General features: G+C 36.3%; 1 long non-coding RNA gene across 6 annotated transcripts in view; it reads right to left on the bottom strand.

The window, feature by feature from the left end:
• LOC137488778 (uncharacterized) overlaps window positions 1-18,236 on the bottom strand; it is a 385,094-nt gene that overhangs the window by 95,686 nt on the left and 271,172 nt on the right. For 3 of the 6 annotated variants that reach the window (XR_012397097.1, XR_012397099.1, XR_012397098.1), the window contains exons 6-7: window positions 14,868-15,006; window positions 6,575-6,620 (exon numbers count right to left, since the gene is read on the bottom strand). This is a non-coding gene — a long non-coding RNA (uncharacterized lncRNA). Of the gene's footprint in view, window positions 1-5,736; window positions 5,935-5,965; window positions 6,441-6,574; window positions 6,621-14,867; window positions 15,007-18,236 lie in introns of those variants that run through there. The other 3 variants (XR_012397096.1, XR_012397095.1, XR_012397100.1) reach the window with 2 other exon arrangements.

Consider the following 18,236-nt stretch of genomic DNA (forward strand, 5'->3'; position numbering starts at 1 on the left):
AAAAAATTAAAAACTGTGTTTACTCTAGCCTAAATAAAATAAACAAGACGTTTTCCAGAAGAAAAAAATATTATCAGACATACTGTGAAATTTTCCTTGCTCTGTTAAACATCATTTGGAAAATATAAAAAAAATATTGTAAAAAATATATATAAACATTTTTAAAAGGGGCTAATAATTCTGACTTCAACTGTATGTATATATATACATACATAATATATATATATATATATATATATTAAGATAAAATCATTGTTATTAAAAAGTAAAAAGAAATTGTGTACTTAAATGTAAGGTATTGTCATGTAGTAGTCAATTCATCAACACCTAGAAAGTTCCTTGGACCTCATAAATATAAGCTATAAGTCATCATATTGATATATAAACAGTTTTTGATAAATTTTGAAATATATGATCCATTTATATATGACTTATTTGAATATCTTTGAAGTTTAAACATTAGCTTGTATTTTAGATATATAAATTGGATTTACATATTTAAATTTTTTAATTAAATCTGCTTACTGCAATTTAGAGTAGGCTATTTGTATCAGAAAAGCAAGTGATTAAACTATACCTGTAAACGTTGGGATAGAAAAATACCCGATACGCCCTCAACAACCGTTACAAATATGGGGAGGAAATTAGCTTCAAATGACAGAATACATAACAAACAATAGAAAATTGAAAATAAAATAAAAGGTTTAGCCTAGTAAAACCAATTTACCGATCACATCATTGTTATTGTACGCGTCAAAGGGTTAAATGTGTGTTCATTTTTTTTACTTTAATTATTCAGTGATTCCTCCACGTACCACTAGAAGGAAGCCTCTCTACCACTAGTGGTACACGTACCACAGTTTGAGAACCACTGCTTTAAAATAATGTTCCATTAGTTAACGTCAGCTAAAGTATTTACTAACATTCATTAATTTAATTTTTGGCTTAGTTTCTATTTCAGAGGTCGCCACAGCGAAATGAACTGCCATTTGTTTTACGCAGCAGAAGCCCTTCCAGCTGCAACACAGTACTGGGAAACACCCAAACACACTCACATTCACACACTACTGCCAATTCACCTATAGTGCATGTGTTTGGATTGTGGGGGAAAACCGGAGCACCCGGAGAACACAGGGAGAACTCCATACAGAAACACCAACTGACCCAGCCAGGACTCGAACCAGTGACCTTCTTGCTGTGGCAACGATGTATTTACTAACATGAATAAACAATTAGTAATACTTTTATAAGGTATTTATTTATCTTTGTTAACATTAGATAGTTCATGTTGTAGTTAATTTTGAACTATAATTAAGAAATGCTTTACAAGGTAATTAGTAATGTTAGTAAATACATTTAACATCGGTCTAACTGTATTTTGAGGGTCCGTTTAGTGAATTTAAGTTAAATTGGATCTACATGCCAACTAATTCTCATTAGATTACAAGTAGACTGTCAGGTTGGGTTTAGGGTTAGTGTTAGAGTAAGTTGACATGTAGCAAGAAAGCTTCTTATAGTCAGTTAAATGTCTGTTTAGCAGCAGTATCAACTGATATTAAGCAGACTCTACTAATACTCAAATGGACCATCAAAATAAAGTGTTACTTTAACATCAACTAATGGACCATTATTCCAAAGTTATTACTGAAAAATCTTTCTTTTGATGTTTGGTTTGTTAGGATAGGACAATATTTGGTTGAAAAACAAGGTATTCAAAAATTCTAAAAATTAAGAAAGTCACCTTTAAAGTTTTCTATGTAAAGGGCTTAGCAGTAAACAATACTAAAGGACAATTGAGTTTTGATATATTTATTTTAGGAACTCACAAAATGTTGATGAATTTAATCTTTACATAATGTCCTGATGCTTATTATGGCTTCAAAGAAACATTAATTTGGCCCATGCAGTGCATTTTTTGTTTCAAAATATATCAATATACTGTAAGACTGGTTTTGTAAGACTTTTAGACTTTAATACTGTAAGATTGTAAGACATAGAGTTCATACACATTTTTACTACTAAAACTCAGTGACTTTCCATGACGTTTCCAGGACTTTCAAGTAAATTTTCATGACCTAATGTTTCATGTAATGTCTATGTGTACTTGGTAAATAATAAGAAAAAAACAATGCATGGTCAAAGTTATTACAGCATATCCTAAAACATGCAACAATCTATTTAGTTTGAATGAATCTTTATATCTACGTTAAATTGATTTAGATAATGCTCACACAGCACTAATAATGTTAGAGCATTTGTTTGGCCATGGATAGAAAAGAAGTAAAAACTAACCCATATTTAGTTATGCAAATATTTGTTAAACAAATTTCCATGACTTTTCCAAAACTTTTTTTCAGATTTTCCAAAACTTTTCCAGGCCTGGAAAATGCTGTTTCAAAATTCCATGACTTTTCCAGGTTTTGTAAGACTTTTAGACTTTAATACTGTAAGACTGGTTTTGTGGTCACGTTTATTCTATGCGATTAACTAAAAAAAGAGCTTAAAAGTGTAACTTATTCATCAGGATGAGTGCTGGTTACTGATAACATGGTAACCATCCCTTATAGAGTTTAATCTTTCTGCTAATGCTGTACACTGTAAAGGGAACTCGTACTGTTACTTTACCTATTTTAATCCTTGCAACAAGTATCTCGAAAACTTCCCATCATTAGCAAAAAACAGGTTCTGTGTTGCATTTTTACATACTGTAAACATGACTGTCAGGCACAAAGGTTTATACTGTATACATATATACTTATCAAGCTTTGACCTGCATCATCTTCCTGGAATTGTAATTCCTTTGCATCTTTGGCCAAATGTAATTATTAACAATCAACTATCAGATCAAGTTGCTATCATTTTATAGATATAATAATTGTTACTACACGTTTTAAATTGTAGCTTCTATGTGTTTGATAAATAATTATATTATGGTAAAATCTTGTTCAGATTGCACACATCTAAGGGTGCTTTCACACCTACACTTTTGTTTCGGAACGTGTCTCGTTTGCCCAGTTAGCGCGGTTCGTTTGGCATATGTGAACAGGGTAATCGCGCTCTGTTCCGCGCCAAAGTAATCGCTCCGAGATCGCTTGAATGAGGTGGTCTTGGCACGATTGAAATGAACCCTGGAGCGGTTCGATTGCAGTGAGAAAGCGATCCGATCCGAGCGCGGTTATATCACAGTGTTTTATGGATATGTAATAGGCATAGGGCTATATGAAGTGAGAATTATGAGTAAGGCGGAAAGTTTCGCGAGTCTCCGGATGCCCGCAAACGAGTGATGATCTCCCGGTAATCTCGCGTCTCCCTCCCGGTCCTCAAATAGGCATCGTCGCATCACTCCTCCCCACCGCATCTCTCCTCAGACACATCGCGCGCGCGCACCCTGTCAATCACCACCAAACCACCACCTCTCCTGACAGCTGAGCGGGACTCTGCAAAATAAACCCTGACACTCTGACCAATGTGAGGAGAGTTTACTCGCACATGACTTGTTTTAGCTCTTTTGGTCCGATTAGAAACTGCAGTGTGAAAGCGAACCGCTCCAAGAGCAAAGAGCAACAATGTAACAATAGTAATCTCTGTTTCTGAACAACTGAAACGATTCACAGGTGTGAAAGACCTTAAATAAACACATTACAGTCACTTCTTAATGCTTCAATCCAGAAAAGAAACCATTAGCTCGTATTTTGATGATTGTTTGAGGTCAGTTTAAACCAGGGCTTTTCAAACTGTTGGTCGCACAGTGAACAAAGGTGAGTCGCGCAACGTCACATAGCTGCAGCCATATTTACGTTGCAGTGAATCAAAACCAGTACGATAATGAGCGAACGACTCTTTAGAGACGATTCTGTTTTTCAAATGAATCATTTAGGTTAAAAGACATGAGCTGAAACAGTCTGAATCAGCATTCATTGAATGAGTCAGATTCATTGTTTTGAACTGTCACGTGTCTAGGTCAGAAGCGTGCAGCACGCAAAGTGTTTGGTAAATGGAACAGTTTTTAAAACTAAAGGCGTCGCAGACTTATCATTTGTCTTCAAATCAAACCAAATCTAAAAAGGAGCCACACAGAAAATATGATCAGTCCTACCTCAATCTTAGTTTCATTGCTGGCATCGGTCCAGAGGGTGAGGAAGTCCTGCATTGTTTTTAATGCTTAGAAAAGCTTGCAAGCTTTCAAAACTTTACTTTTTTATTACTCAAATTAGGAGTAAAAAGTAGCCTTTTTAAAAGTACTCATGAGTAGTGAGTATTACGCTGTTAAAAGTTGATGCATTTATATGTAATTTGTGGATGTGTGTGTGTAAACGTAACATTCTGTAGTGCATTTAGTCATTGTCCAGCAGACACACAATGTCATAAAACATTAATTTTAGGTTAGATTTAGGTTGTGATGTCAAATTTCAATGTCTAGCCAGCGTCTAAGGACAACATTATTTTCATGTCCAATAATGACATCAAATGACGTTGATATTTGGTTGATTTTAGGTTGTTAGAAAATGACCTAAATCCAATGTCGAGCCGACATCTTAAACAAACATCATATTGATGTAAAATACTGACATTTATTCATCAGTTATGGCAACCAAAATTCAACATCTGATAGATGTCATAGTGGTAACGTCGACACAACGTCAAGCTGTAACATTATTAGACGTTGATATTTGGTTGGTTTTAGGTTGGACGTTGGACATTGACATCGGGCTAACGTTGAGTTCTGATGTAAACCCATTTCATTTCCAAACAAAATGCAGCGTCTCCAAAACGTTAGGGTACAATTTCAATCTGACATCATGTTGACATCTTGTGCCTGCTGGGTGTTTCAGGCCATTTCGCCATCATACAGTAAACATCCGTCATCTTCTCATCAGTGACATGCATTTAAACCAGGGCTGCCCATACTCGGTCCTGGAGGGTCGGTGTCCTGCAAAGTTTAGTTCCAATCCCAATTAGACGCACCTGGGCTAGCTAATCAATCTCATACCAGGCTTTCTAGAAACATCCGTGCAGGTGTGTTGAGGCAAGTTGGAGATAAAATCTGAAGGACATCGGCCCTACAGGACTGTGTTTGGGCATCCCTGATCTAAACAGTCTCTGGGTCAATGCGTGTAAACATTTTGAACATCTTCTTGGACACTTTTGGACACTTTAAAGTGCTCATGTCTTGAAGTAGTTCATTATGAGGTGATTTACCTTCTATGTGTGATTTGATTGGACAGGAATTACAGGACTGACTATTCTAATTCCTATAGACAAGAAAAAATTAAGTAGTGACTGCAGGTTGAAGGAAAGTAGTGGAGTAAAAGTACAGATGCTGCACTAAAAATGTACTCAAGGAAAAGTAAAAGTACACATTTTTAAAAGTACTTAGTAAATTACAATTTCTGAGAAAAACTTCTCAATTACAGTAATTTGAGTATTTGTAATTAGTTACTTTACACGACTGGTCGTGAACTGAGGTGGGCCGGTCTAAGGCTTGAAACTTCAGGGCTGAAAAGGAGTCCCACTCCGGCCCTGCTGTATAGAACCAAAAGACATGTCACTCGAATACTTTTGAATGGGCTAAAGTGTAACTGTCAATATGGCAAATTAAGCCCTGATTCTGGAGCTAATCAGCAATCGCTATAGAATGACAATTCTCCAGGGTAAGGGCTCGGACCAGACGTGAGTTTCTGCAGATTTTGTGTGATTCGAGCATTTATAAATTAAACTAAATAGACATTTTTGTTTATAGCAGTATTATTCTTATGTCCACACGAGGGCGCTACACATTCATGCAGTCTTTCACATTTTAGCCCAAAAGTCTGTGAAGAGTGATTATGATGTTACTTTACGTTTTAATCACTAGGATGCCAGTCCACTAATCAAAAGGAGAAGAGCCCACATACTTCTGCACATACGGGATAGTCCGACAACATCCAAGCATATCTATGAAAAGTGAATTCAAAATGTAAGAATTCTGGAAAATATCTCTCATGCTCTGTATTTCCCCAAAGTTTCTTATTCAACTAAATTCAGTGTCCTTTACTTCAAATTTATTACAATTTTCATACTTTATTGTGCCAGTTTATTTAAAAGATGTTGACGGCTTTTATATTTTAAGGTTAAATATACAAAAGAAAAATGATTTTGCAGCTGTGGAACAAATATAACACAACATTTCACATCAAAGTATCATTGCTGAAAGATGAATGGAAAAAGGCTTTCCTATTTGTTTCCTTCAATTACAGACATCACAATTTAGCATGTCCTTTTACATAGGCCTGATTTCTCAATCATTTCCCATGACTGCCACCCGAACTCAATCCACACCTTAAGCATTCTTATGCAAGTGTCTAATTGCCAGGTACTGTACACTGATTTACAGTGTAAAGATGTACGGTAATTAAAAGCCTTTGTAATGTCCTCTTAGTCATCTTTGACATGCTTCATTTCTGGCTCCAGGGCATTGTTGGTGGTGTTTGAAAAGAATTCAAGGACAGATATTAATTCAAAACATAAACTAAAGTGTGCTGAGCATGAGTTTGTGGCTTAAACAAATAGTTCAGCTGAACACTCGTGTACTCACCCGCATGTTGTTGCAAACACGACTTCTTTCTTACGGTACAGTGAGTCTGTTGAAAGAAAAAAATATTTTAGCAAGCTTTTTTATTTGACTTTGGTTGTCAGCTGTACAATATGACAATAAGATTTTTTTTTTCCTGGGAATAACATTTCTAAAGGAGCTGTTGACATGTAACTGAACCAGATTTTGGTAAAAATACAAACAATACAAACATAAAAAAAATGAAACAAAAAAAATCTGAAAAATTGGTTAAGTAACAATAAAATGACACAAAGGGAGAGTTTTTTTTTAATGACGGCAGCTAAAAGACACCTCTCATATGGAAAATGAAGTCATAAGCATTGCTCGGGTGTGATTTTTCAAGTGTGAACTTCAACAGAGTGTAAAAAACTTGATGCTTCTGTGGGTCTCATCTGATCTTTATTTTGTATGTTCTATTGCAGTGGTTCTCAAACTGTAGTATGTGTACCACTAGTGGTACGCAGAAGAATCACTGAGAAATGAAAGAAAAAACTAATACAATTTAATAATTTAATTCATACAATAACACCATTGTGATCAACATTGGCTGTTCTCTAAAGCCTATGATCAAAGCGATGTGTTTAAAATGTTTACTTTAGTGCGTCGAGTCATCAGCTGCTAAAAATCAATTCAATTGACATCAACATCTCGGTCACTAGAGTGCCAAAATTTAACCCTCAGGCTAACAAAATGAGTAAAAACTGCAGCACGACGCGCTTGCATATTCCAGGCGTACCCACTTAAAAACATATTAACTTTTTAGAATACTGCACCTCGAGTCACGTGACAAAAACCCACTGATAGGCTTCATATTTTGTATGGAATATAATTTCGTTGAATGAATATGACTCAAACTGTGTAGTGCTGTAGCTGCTTAATTGTGCTAACTGCGCTACTTTTTTTCAATACTGTTGATTATGGTGGTACTTGGTAAGACAAGTTTATTCTGAAGTGGTACTTAGTGAAAATACTTTGAAGACCACTGTTCTATTGGATTCGAGTTAGGTGATTGGCTGGGCCATTCTACAGCTTGATTTTCTTTTATTTTAAAGAATTTGAGAGTTTCCTTGGCTGTGTTTTGGATCATTGCCTTGCTGAAATGTCCATCCGGGTTTCATCTTCATCCTCCTGCTAATGTAGATGTTGGACTGAAGCAGCGAATATTCATTTACACTGAGGAGGAGCAGAGGTTTGCTGAAGAACTACTAAGAGATTTCAGCTGCTGTCTGGGCTTTCACTGCATGCCTTTGTACACCTCCCTTACTTCATGTGTTCAATACTTTTTTCCCGTTTCATTTTATTTCATTACATATAACTGCAATTGTAAACTAATTAGTTTAGTTTTCATAGCATACTGTCTATGGGTTTCTTTATCAACATCTGGTGGAAATTCCAAGTCAACAGCAACTTTAGAAATATGTTTTCTGCGAAAAATGGTGACGCGTTCAATACTGATTTCCCCAACTGTATATATCATATGAACAAAATTATTGTTTATTTCGTGGTGTCACAAAATACATTGTTTATATTAATACTTTTTTATATATGCACAATATTACACAGCATTACAAAAACACCTTCTTGGAGGTTTCCAGTAATCCTGTTTTAGGTTGGTTCAGTTGTGTTTAAAAGGGCTGGAGCTCAACACTCTGGGACAATCCCTGTGTCTGAACACTGAACTCCCTTCCTGTCTTATTCACCATTGAATTCACTTTCCATTGAAAGAGACTTTGATTGACATTTTAGTAATTTGAAATAATATAATTTATAAGAAATAATATCTATATAGAAATTAAGTCTGTAAAAAAACTGAAAATGTTCTGGCAGTTTCTTACAAGGTTTTTGTACTGTAATATATAACACCAACCCAGACAATATATAAATTTAAAATATATCAAAAGTTTTTAAAAGTACATTTTAAGGTTAAAGATTCTTAAAAAAAAAAAAAAGATCAAGGTCCCATAATGCAATTCAAAAACCAGCCTAGGCTGGTTGGCTGGTTTTAGCTGGTTGACCAGGCTGGTTTTAGAGGGGTTTTGGCCATTTCCAGCCTGGTTTTAGCTGGTCAGGCTGGAAAATGACCAGCTAAATCCAGCTAAAACCAGCTTGACCAGCCTGGTTTAAGCTGGATATAGCTGGTTTTGGCTGGGCTCCCAGCCTGGCTAGGCTGGTCAAGCTGGTTTTAGCTGGTCATCTCCCAGCCTGACCAGCTAAGACCAGGCTGGAAATGGCTGGAAACCAGCCTGGAAGTGGCCAAAACCCCTCTAAAACCAGCCTGATCGACCAGCTAAAACCAGTTAACCAGCCTAGGCTGGTTTAAGCTGTTTTTTTCACTAGGTAAACTGGGAAAAATGAAACAAATTGGAAAAACTTTACAAATATTACAGATCATAGTGTATATGATCTATTATTTTTGTTATTAATGTTATTATGTAAGATCCAGATCAGAGCAAACTCTTACTCACTATTTAAGTAGTGACTGCCCATACATCTTGTTTTGTTTTTCTTCAGGGGGATTTAGCGTTAGATAGGGGGTCAGAATCCCCAACCCTCTCTGTAATTCAAACCCTGGCCCTCTGGAATTTGTTGTATTGGTGTGGTGTAAAAAAGGTTTGATAGCTGGCAGGACAGTTGTACCCTAAAACAAAATTCTATTCCATTGTCTACTGAAAATACAAAAATGATTCATTTTTTCTAATGTAAGGAGACATTAAAAAAAAAAATATCCCCAAATTTAGATTCATTCATTTATTATTTTCCTTTGGCTTAGGCTGTACTCACACTTGGTACAGTTGCCTCGAACCGGGCCAAAGCACGCTTGTCCCCCCCTCCTGGCCCGCACTCACAACACAATCGGGCCTGGGCACGCTTACGTCATCGCTGCTGCGCTGTTCAGTGAGAAGCGCTCTCTCACTCAGCAGCACAGTGGAGATTTCTCTAGTTATATCGTTTCAGTTGTTTGTTATGCAGTGACACGCAGTCAGATATTTCGCCAAACAGTCCTTAGGGATGCGGTGACACGCAGTAAGATATTTCGCCAAACAGATCCGCCACTTTTGGCGCTCATAAACAATCATAAAGCTCTCGTGCTGCAGAAATGAGGAGGTCTGCTGAAGGCGCGCAGCTGGTGTGCAGTTATCGGTTTGCGTATTTAATAAGCTACGGTAGTTTGCGTTCACTGAACAGTAAGAATGATTAATAAATCCATGTGAAACAGCCCCTTAAAAGTCACGTCTCGCTTTCAGTTTCGGGCTTTGGCGCGTTTTCCACTCACACACAAGCGTACCGTGCCAAAGCCCAAGTGAACCGCGCTCAGGCCCACCTCTTCCAACCGGGCCAGGGCCGGCCAAGTGAACCGTGCTTGAGCCCGATTCAGCGCACTCACACTTCTCAAACGGTCCGGGAAACGGGCCTGGGCACGGTATGGATGGCATAGAGTGAGTAGGCCCATAGTCTCTCTATTTATCAGGGGTTGCTGAACCTCCAACTTATCCAGCATGTGTTTTACACAGCAGATGTCATTCAAGCTGCAACCCAGTACTGGGAAACATCTATACACACTCATTCATACGCACACACTTATACCATGTCAACATTGGGATGTGAAAATAAGGGATATGCCCACCATAATAAGGGATTCCCCCGACCCCGATGTCTATATGTCTGTTCAAACATGCACCCAAAACCCAGACTTTCACTCCGCTTCAAATCACGAGTACAGAATCCATTTAGGAAACAGCGTCTACTCTATTTTATCACTATGGAGCGCGTCAGCTGACAGTCATGCAGCGCTATATGACTGTTTTTGAGGATTGAATATGAAGGGGAGACAGCACCTGTTATAAAAATAAAAGGGAATGGTGCCGTTTTATGTTTATTTCAAAATGTTTTCATACTCGAACAAAGCGAAAGCACAGAACAGACTCACATTTAAGAGTAATGGCGACCCCTGGTGGTTCGGTGGTATGGGTTGAGTATAGGGAGGATCGGCTCTTAAATGTTTTTTTGCCACCCTTCAGAGAAAGACTGAAAATACAGGAGAAATACAGGGAAATACCTTTACGGGATGATAGCAGGATAAAACTGTAAAATATGGGAGAATCCTGGGAAAAACGGGAGGGTTGACAGGTATGCACTATGAACAATTTAGTTTATTATTCAATTCACCTATAGCACATGTCTTTGGACTTGTGTGAGAAACCAGACCATCCAAAGGAAACCCATACCAACGCGGGGAGAACATGCACACTCCACAAAAAAATGCAAACTGGCCCAGCCGGCACTCAAACTAGCAACCTTCTTGCTGTGAGGCGACAGTGCTAACCCCTGAGCCACCATATCGCCCCCAAACTTAGATAAAGATTATTTTCTGCTGATGAAATAGTGCACGACTCATTTTTGACCTGTAAGTCAATGAGAGGGTTAACACAAATCCACTGCCTGGCCAAAAAACTGAAGGAAACACCTTTATCCTTATCGGAATTTTTTTAACCACCTAAAACATTGCCGAGTTTATTCTCAGCAAAAACTGCATTCCTTTCTGTGTGCGATCATGATGAGACCCCCTCACTATCTGACCACTCTGTAAAGTTTCACAAATGTGAAGTTGGGGTGAACTGGCTGTAAAATCAAGTGTGAAAACGAAACCTTCTTTTACAGATTCAGCCCTGGTCTTGGATAGACATCAGGATGAGAGTCAACTTGACTGAACTATCACTTTTAAAAATGATTTAGGACGATATACTACCTGTAATGGTGCATTCAACCTTTTTAACAAACTGCCAAATAAATGACTTACATTTCTGATTCCAGAAATACATCAAGGGTCCGTTAAACTTTCGCTTTCTCATAACCCACCCCTCTTTTAAAAAAATTTAAGACCCTCCCCTTCTTACAAGCTATATAATGTTTAGTGAGACACACATGTTATTTCATTCAGTGCTTCATGCAAGATGGATCTGCAAGTGTCAGTTTTTCTTCTTTTTGTCGCCTTTACTTCAGGTAAGTCGCAGTGTTTGTAATGTTACTGACTACTGAACACAAACACAGACCACTAATGTCTCTCTCTCTCTGCTTCATCACTACAGGACACTCTCTCAGCTGTTACCAGTGTGGCAGTGTGATGGGTGTATGTATATTTCCATCAGAAATAACCTGTCCCAGTGGAAAGTCTATGTGTGAGAGTGTCACATTGGTCAGCAACCTTGGTAAGGCCAATATTATGAGCTGAACTTTACTGCTGAATTTGACTGATGCAGATTGTGGTATTGTTTTCTGCTGCTGCAGTGGAAATGACTCTTCTCATGTGTGTTTTAGGAGGAATATATAATAGTGCAGTTACAAATCATTAGAAACAGTTTCCCAGCATTTATTTCATTTCTACCAGACAATTAATGCTAACAATACAAGTAGTATTTTAAAAATGCTAAATGTTTTAAAACAATTCCTGCAGTTCTGTTGATCATAAATGGATCATTCATGTTTTTTAGGTCTTAAAATGAAGGGTAAAGATTGTTCTGCTGATTGTGAAGTTGGGACCATAAACTTTGGCGTTTCACAGATGTCTTCTACATGCTGTAACAGTGACCGGTGCAACAAAGAAGATGCACCAGGTATTATACCATGCTGAGTATATCCTATTTTTTCAGTAATTCAACACTATTTACACAGTAAAATTAAGTGTGCCTGTCGGCAGCATTTCTTATTATAAAGCTGATGTTTAAAAACACCCAAACAAACACAAACAACACAAAATATTTAATTAAGTTTTGCATCACAAGCTTCAGTATAGTACGGTATATTAATTTAATTTATTTTAAAATGTGCATTTAAGTAATATTGTCCATTATTACAGGGTTTTTGCAGGTTTCACAAAGTCAAATTTAAGACTTTTTTCAAGACCATGAAAAATGAAATTTCAGATTTACAGTACTGTACATAGGGGGTAACTGCTAAGCATTTTTTTTACCGATCAAAAAACTAATTGTAATTAGCTATTTTTTAGCCACATATTTTAAATAACGTAAAAACAAGCATATACCAGGGGCGTCGCTAGAGACCCCATTTACTGGGGCTCATACCCCAGTAAAAATCGCCAGTGCCCCAGTAAATGCTTTGAGATACGATTTACCTTATATGCAAGTGTATTTATTAAGAGTGTAAATCCCCGAATAAAGACATCATTCTCGATGTACAACCAAACTTACGCTGATGAAAGCAATGTAGTTTAATCAAAAAGCAAACTGAGCATGTGCGCAGAAAAAAAAAACATACCCGCGCGCCTGACGCACACCACTCCTGCTTGACGCTGACACGCTGCTCTGCTCTGCTCTGCCGAAAAAAATCCGAAAACCGACACGCAGTGAGTTTTGCAAGTCAACAAAACAAAGTTTAAATAATGTGATGGTGATCTTATTTACTGCATGGCTCCTAATAGATTTTTTGGTATGAAGCAGAAAGGAGGGATGAAGTCAGTGAGGTAAGACTTAATAAACCTACTGTAATTCTCGGCCTTGAGTCGGGTCTAAGACAACACACAACAGATAATTCTATAAAACATTCTAGCAAAACATTTGTAGTCTATTGAATTGTCTATATAATTTTATTCTAATAAAACTAATATTTATTCAAAAGATTTCTTAAATTACACTTTAAAAAATAAATCCGTAAAGTTTACGGTAAAAAAAAACGATGCTGTGGTTGCCAGTACTTTACCGTTAAAATTACAGTACAAACCGTAAAAGTAATTTCTCATTTTTACGGTAAACTACCATATTGTATTAATTTATAGAGGTAATATGTCTGTATTTTGAAAGATCAACATCTACACATCTTTTGTTACACAGTTAGACACGTTAACACAGTCATATGCAGGTGGTGAAGAGCAAGTTACAAAAAAAGGAACCAATGCTCATCACAATCAACTTTTCCCACAAGCAGAAAAGTGTATCAGTATAGAAGGTGTTCAGTGTCATTCACACAGCTCGTAAACACCAGTATGGTAACATGCATAAAATTAAAGTCATGAAATATACATTGTTTATCAACATTAGATGTAACATAAATTTCTAATGTACATAGCTGATGGGGAAACAACTAAAAAGATCCATAGTAATGTCAACAAAAAGCATAAAAAGTGATGTGCGTTACAGGGAATTCTGGAAAAGCAAATTACGGTTATTCGCCGTGTATATTAAGGAAACATACCGTTAACCAGGTTACGGATTTGTACTGTAGCATTTTTACAGTTTTATTACTGTTGAAATCACGGCCATTTTTTACAGTGTATCTTAGCATCACCCCAGTTGTGTTTTGTTTTTAGTTACATTTAGGATTAATTTCTGTTATTTATTTAGAATAAAAAAATTGTATAATAACAATAATACTGCTATGTGTATTTTTATTTTTATTTATTTGGAGGGGGTGCTGTGCCCCGGTAGAGCTTTATGTCTAGGAATGCCTCTGATAAACACTATATATTTTTTCACATAACTTTAAAAAACTTTTTCCATATTACCAAGTAAACAGGGCAGCATCAGCCATTTTAAATTCCCTCCGTCTCATCTGGGTAGTCATCCTAGCCTTTCTCAAAGTAATCTTCATAAACTAGCCCATGTATGGTGCGCGATAGCCTTGAAAAGGCCGCGCGCTGCAGCACACAGTTGCGCAATAAGGAAAAAATTGTTTGTATTGCGCAATGACAAGCAATAATATAGATCGCGCCACCAAACACATGAAAACGAAAGTAACAACCGTGGTTTAACAAATGTAAGGAGTAGAAATTATAGATATGTGTAAAAATGTAAAAAAAAAAAAAAAAAAGTAAAAAGTTGTCAAAAAATAAGTAGTGGAGTAAAGTACTGATACCAGAAAAATCAGCTTAAGTACCGAAGTATTTCTACTCGTTACCTCCCATCTCTGTATACGATATAAAGTGGGTCTCAGACTGGACAGAAAGCACTGCATTAAATTAAATTTCCCCACTATATCTTTAAAATATGGAGTAATACCCCAGTATTTTCAATAGAGTTTTTGCGCTGCTGCTATTAATGATTTTTGTGTTTACACGGTCTTTCATCTCGTTTTACGCTTGCACAACTAAATGAATGCTTAAATCTATATAACTGATTGTATTTTAATTACATTACATGATGGATGCTGTACAAAGAAAGTATAAAATAGAAAATAGTCACATTAAGCTTTCACTGAAAGTTTATACTAGCTGTGCATATGGGCCATTGAATTAATGCAGCAGCTAAAGTAAATAAAGGAATACCTTTTGTTTTCCTGCTGTAGATCCCAGCACTGGCACTCCTAATGGAAAGATGTGTTACTACTGTAAGGAGAACAGTTGCTTATATTCTCTGAGCTGCTCAGGGACAGAAGATCACTGCGTTACAGCAACAGGTGAGAATCTGGAAACAAAAAAATAAAAAAGACATTATTTGTATTTCTCTTGTGTTTGAGATTTGATACAGATCACAATCTACCAGAATCCAGTTCAATTAAGCTTTCCCCTCCCCCAGCTGATTTCTCAGGCCAGCCAGAGATTTTAAAAGGATGTGCATCGAAATCTTTCTGTGATGCCAAAGGAACGGGTCCATTTAAGAGCTTCTCCTGTTGTTCAGGGAATCTATGTAACGGAGCTAAAAGTGTCACTCAGAGCTTTCTGATTCTCTGTCTTCCTCTGATCACCTTCATCCTGATGCTCTGACTACACGCTATCTGACTACACGCTATTGTTTCTACAGCCTGTTTTATACACAACAGTATGACTTGCATTGTCTCTGGAGCTGTACTGTATGTGATATTTTTGCTGTGACATTCTGATGTAATGTTTTATAAAATAAAGGCCCAAATTTATCCTGTGGGCATTTAATAAACATTTTAATAAATAATTATGTGTGAGTACTGTAAAATATCTTGTGATGCAGGACAAGCGCTGATTAAGATTCACAAGCTCTTGATTTTTGTTTTAGTTCGATTTTCTCTATTTTAAACAAAAATGCAGCAGTTACAAAGGTCATTTTTAGTAGTATGTAGGGGTTATTTCCAGTTTATACCAAAAGAATGACCAGTCTGTCAGATGAAGAAGAGCTGGAATCAGAGATTCAAAGAAATAAATGAAGTTTACTGTTTGCAGTTTAATCAGCAGAAGACAGCTTCAACACTTGCAATGAGTTCCTATAGGCCGATCTGCCTTACAATACAACAATGCAGCAATTATACTCTTTACACAAGTCCAGAAAAAGTGTGATCCAGGTAAACAGTTTCCATTGGTTAAAGCAAAAATAGACTATTCTAAATGTGTGCATCAATGAAGGATTATTTGTAACTCCAGATATGGATGGCGGCATAATTCTTGGGTTCAGGCCGACCCTAAAATATTAAGAGCTGATCTCCGACCTGTAAAAAGCTGAACCATGGAGGCATCCATAGGCGCAAGAGGCAATCTGTTAAGGAAACTCAAGGTCGTTTTGTGTACGTTAAGCTGACTTATCAAACTAGCTAAAACCTGGTTTAAACAACATTCAGCAACAATATCTTCACTACACACAAAGTCTATCGAGCATAAAAAGGAATAACTTTTAAAAATTAACTGTAAAATAGAAAAATCAATTTAGACATTTTAGACAGTAGTAACTATTAATATAAATAACGATAGAAACAGATGTTTCCAGTCCTCAGCCCTTCAGTTTCACTCGAGGTCTCCGTGACCTCTGCCTAGTTTGGTGGCTCCTGAAAATAGTTTCAAAGAGACAGGCAAATGCACTGAACATTCTTATATTAGGCAATGGGTTAAATTTATTCATTATTCAATAATAATTTTTAATAAAAAAAAAGAAACAGGATGATGAGAAAAGGATAAACGCTGATCCATGCTGATTGGAAGGTAGAAATCTGAATCCTTCAAGTAAAAAATGTGTCAGTAAACAAAAAAGTAAACTACTTAGTAAACCACAACTAAGTTCAAACTATAAAATGATTACTTACAGAATTATGTATAATTATATGTGGATGGGTCGAGTATAAATCAGCCTTAATAAAGGTGCAGTAGTAGGTGATTGTCTTCAGAAACATTTTTTGCTGTGCTTGTTGAAAGTCTCTTCACATTCCAATAGTAAGGAATAAAGTAAATGATCTAAATGTATTTACAGTTGAAGTCTGCTTATTTTTCCCCCAATTTCTGTTTAACAGAGATTTTTTTTTTCAACATTTCTAAACATGATAGTTTTAATAACTCATTTCTAATAACTGTTTTTTTTTATCTTTGTTATGATGACAGTAAATAATATTTGACTAGATATTTTTCAAGACACTTCTATACAGCTTAAAGTGACATTTAAAGGCTTAACCAAGTTAATTAGGTTATTTAAGCAGGTTATGGTAATTAAACAAGTTATTGTATAACGATGGTTTGTTCTGTAGACTATTGAAAAAATATAAAGCTTAAAGGGGCTAATAATCTTGAATGGTTTTTCAAAAATTAAAAACTGATTTTATTCTAGCCATAATAAAACAAATAAGACTTTCTCCAGAAGAAAAAAATATTATCAGACATGCTGTGCAAATTTCCTTGCTCTGTTAAACATGAGAACTATTGAAAAAAAGAAAATAAAACCATTAGCATTAGTTGGCATGTAGATAAAATGTAACTTAAATTCACCAAACGGATAATCAAAATAAAGTGTGACCGACAGCGTTTGCTAATAGGGTAATAAATTGATTTTAACTTTACTAAAATATTAGTGTTTTTTTCAATGTAAATAAATTTTAGATCTGTCATAATAGTGAAACTACCCTAAAGTGCATAAACCACAGCCTTCAGCAGAAATTCACAGCTGCCTCTTACTAAAAGCCACATTCAACAGAAGAGCATTTTAAACCAAAGATCGATAACTAAAAACCCAAACATTAAACCAAGATGTGCGTGCAAGACAAACAAACAGGAAAAATGTAAAGACAACATCAAATGACAAGAACACACAATGATATGAACCACCGCTGATCAAGATAAAGTCAAGTCAAACAAATGCAGCAAAAACAAGTTGATGCATGTTTTAAATGTATTCTTATGAACTGATAATTATTACATATTAAAATACATATATTTTCCAATGAAAAAAATACAAATTATTATTAGAAAATATATTAAAACTTTATACTTAATCCACCAATAGAAATGTGTTTGGCTGAAACCAGTTTAACAAAAACAAAAAACAAAGGAAAAACATTCATTGCATACAGAACCAGCTTTTATTTATTTGTTTTTTTACATTAAACTCATTTCATTAACATTCAACTAACCCAAATTTGAAGAGAGAGAAATAAAATAGAAAAAAAATACAATCTGGGCAGCACAGTGGTTAGCACTGTCGGCTCACAGCAAGAAGGTTACTGGTTTGAGTCACATTCACACACACTCATACACCAGAGCCAATTTAGTTCATCCAATTCACCTATAGCGCATGTGTTTGGACTGTAAAGAAAACCCACACGAACATGAGGAGAACATGCAAACTCCGCGCATAAACGCTGACCAGCTCAAAGAGGCCAAACCAGCGGGATTCTTGCTGTGAGGCAACAGTGCTAAACACCGGGCAGCCATGCCGCCATATCAGAAAAGGTGAGTAGTAGAGGTGGA

Source organism: Danio rerio, chromosome 21 (assembly GCF_049306965.1).
Source record: "Danio rerio strain Tuebingen ecotype United States chromosome 21, GRCz12tu, whole genome shotgun sequence".
NCBI classification, from domain to species: domain Eukaryota; kingdom Metazoa; phylum Chordata; class Actinopteri; order Cypriniformes; family Danionidae; genus Danio; species Danio rerio.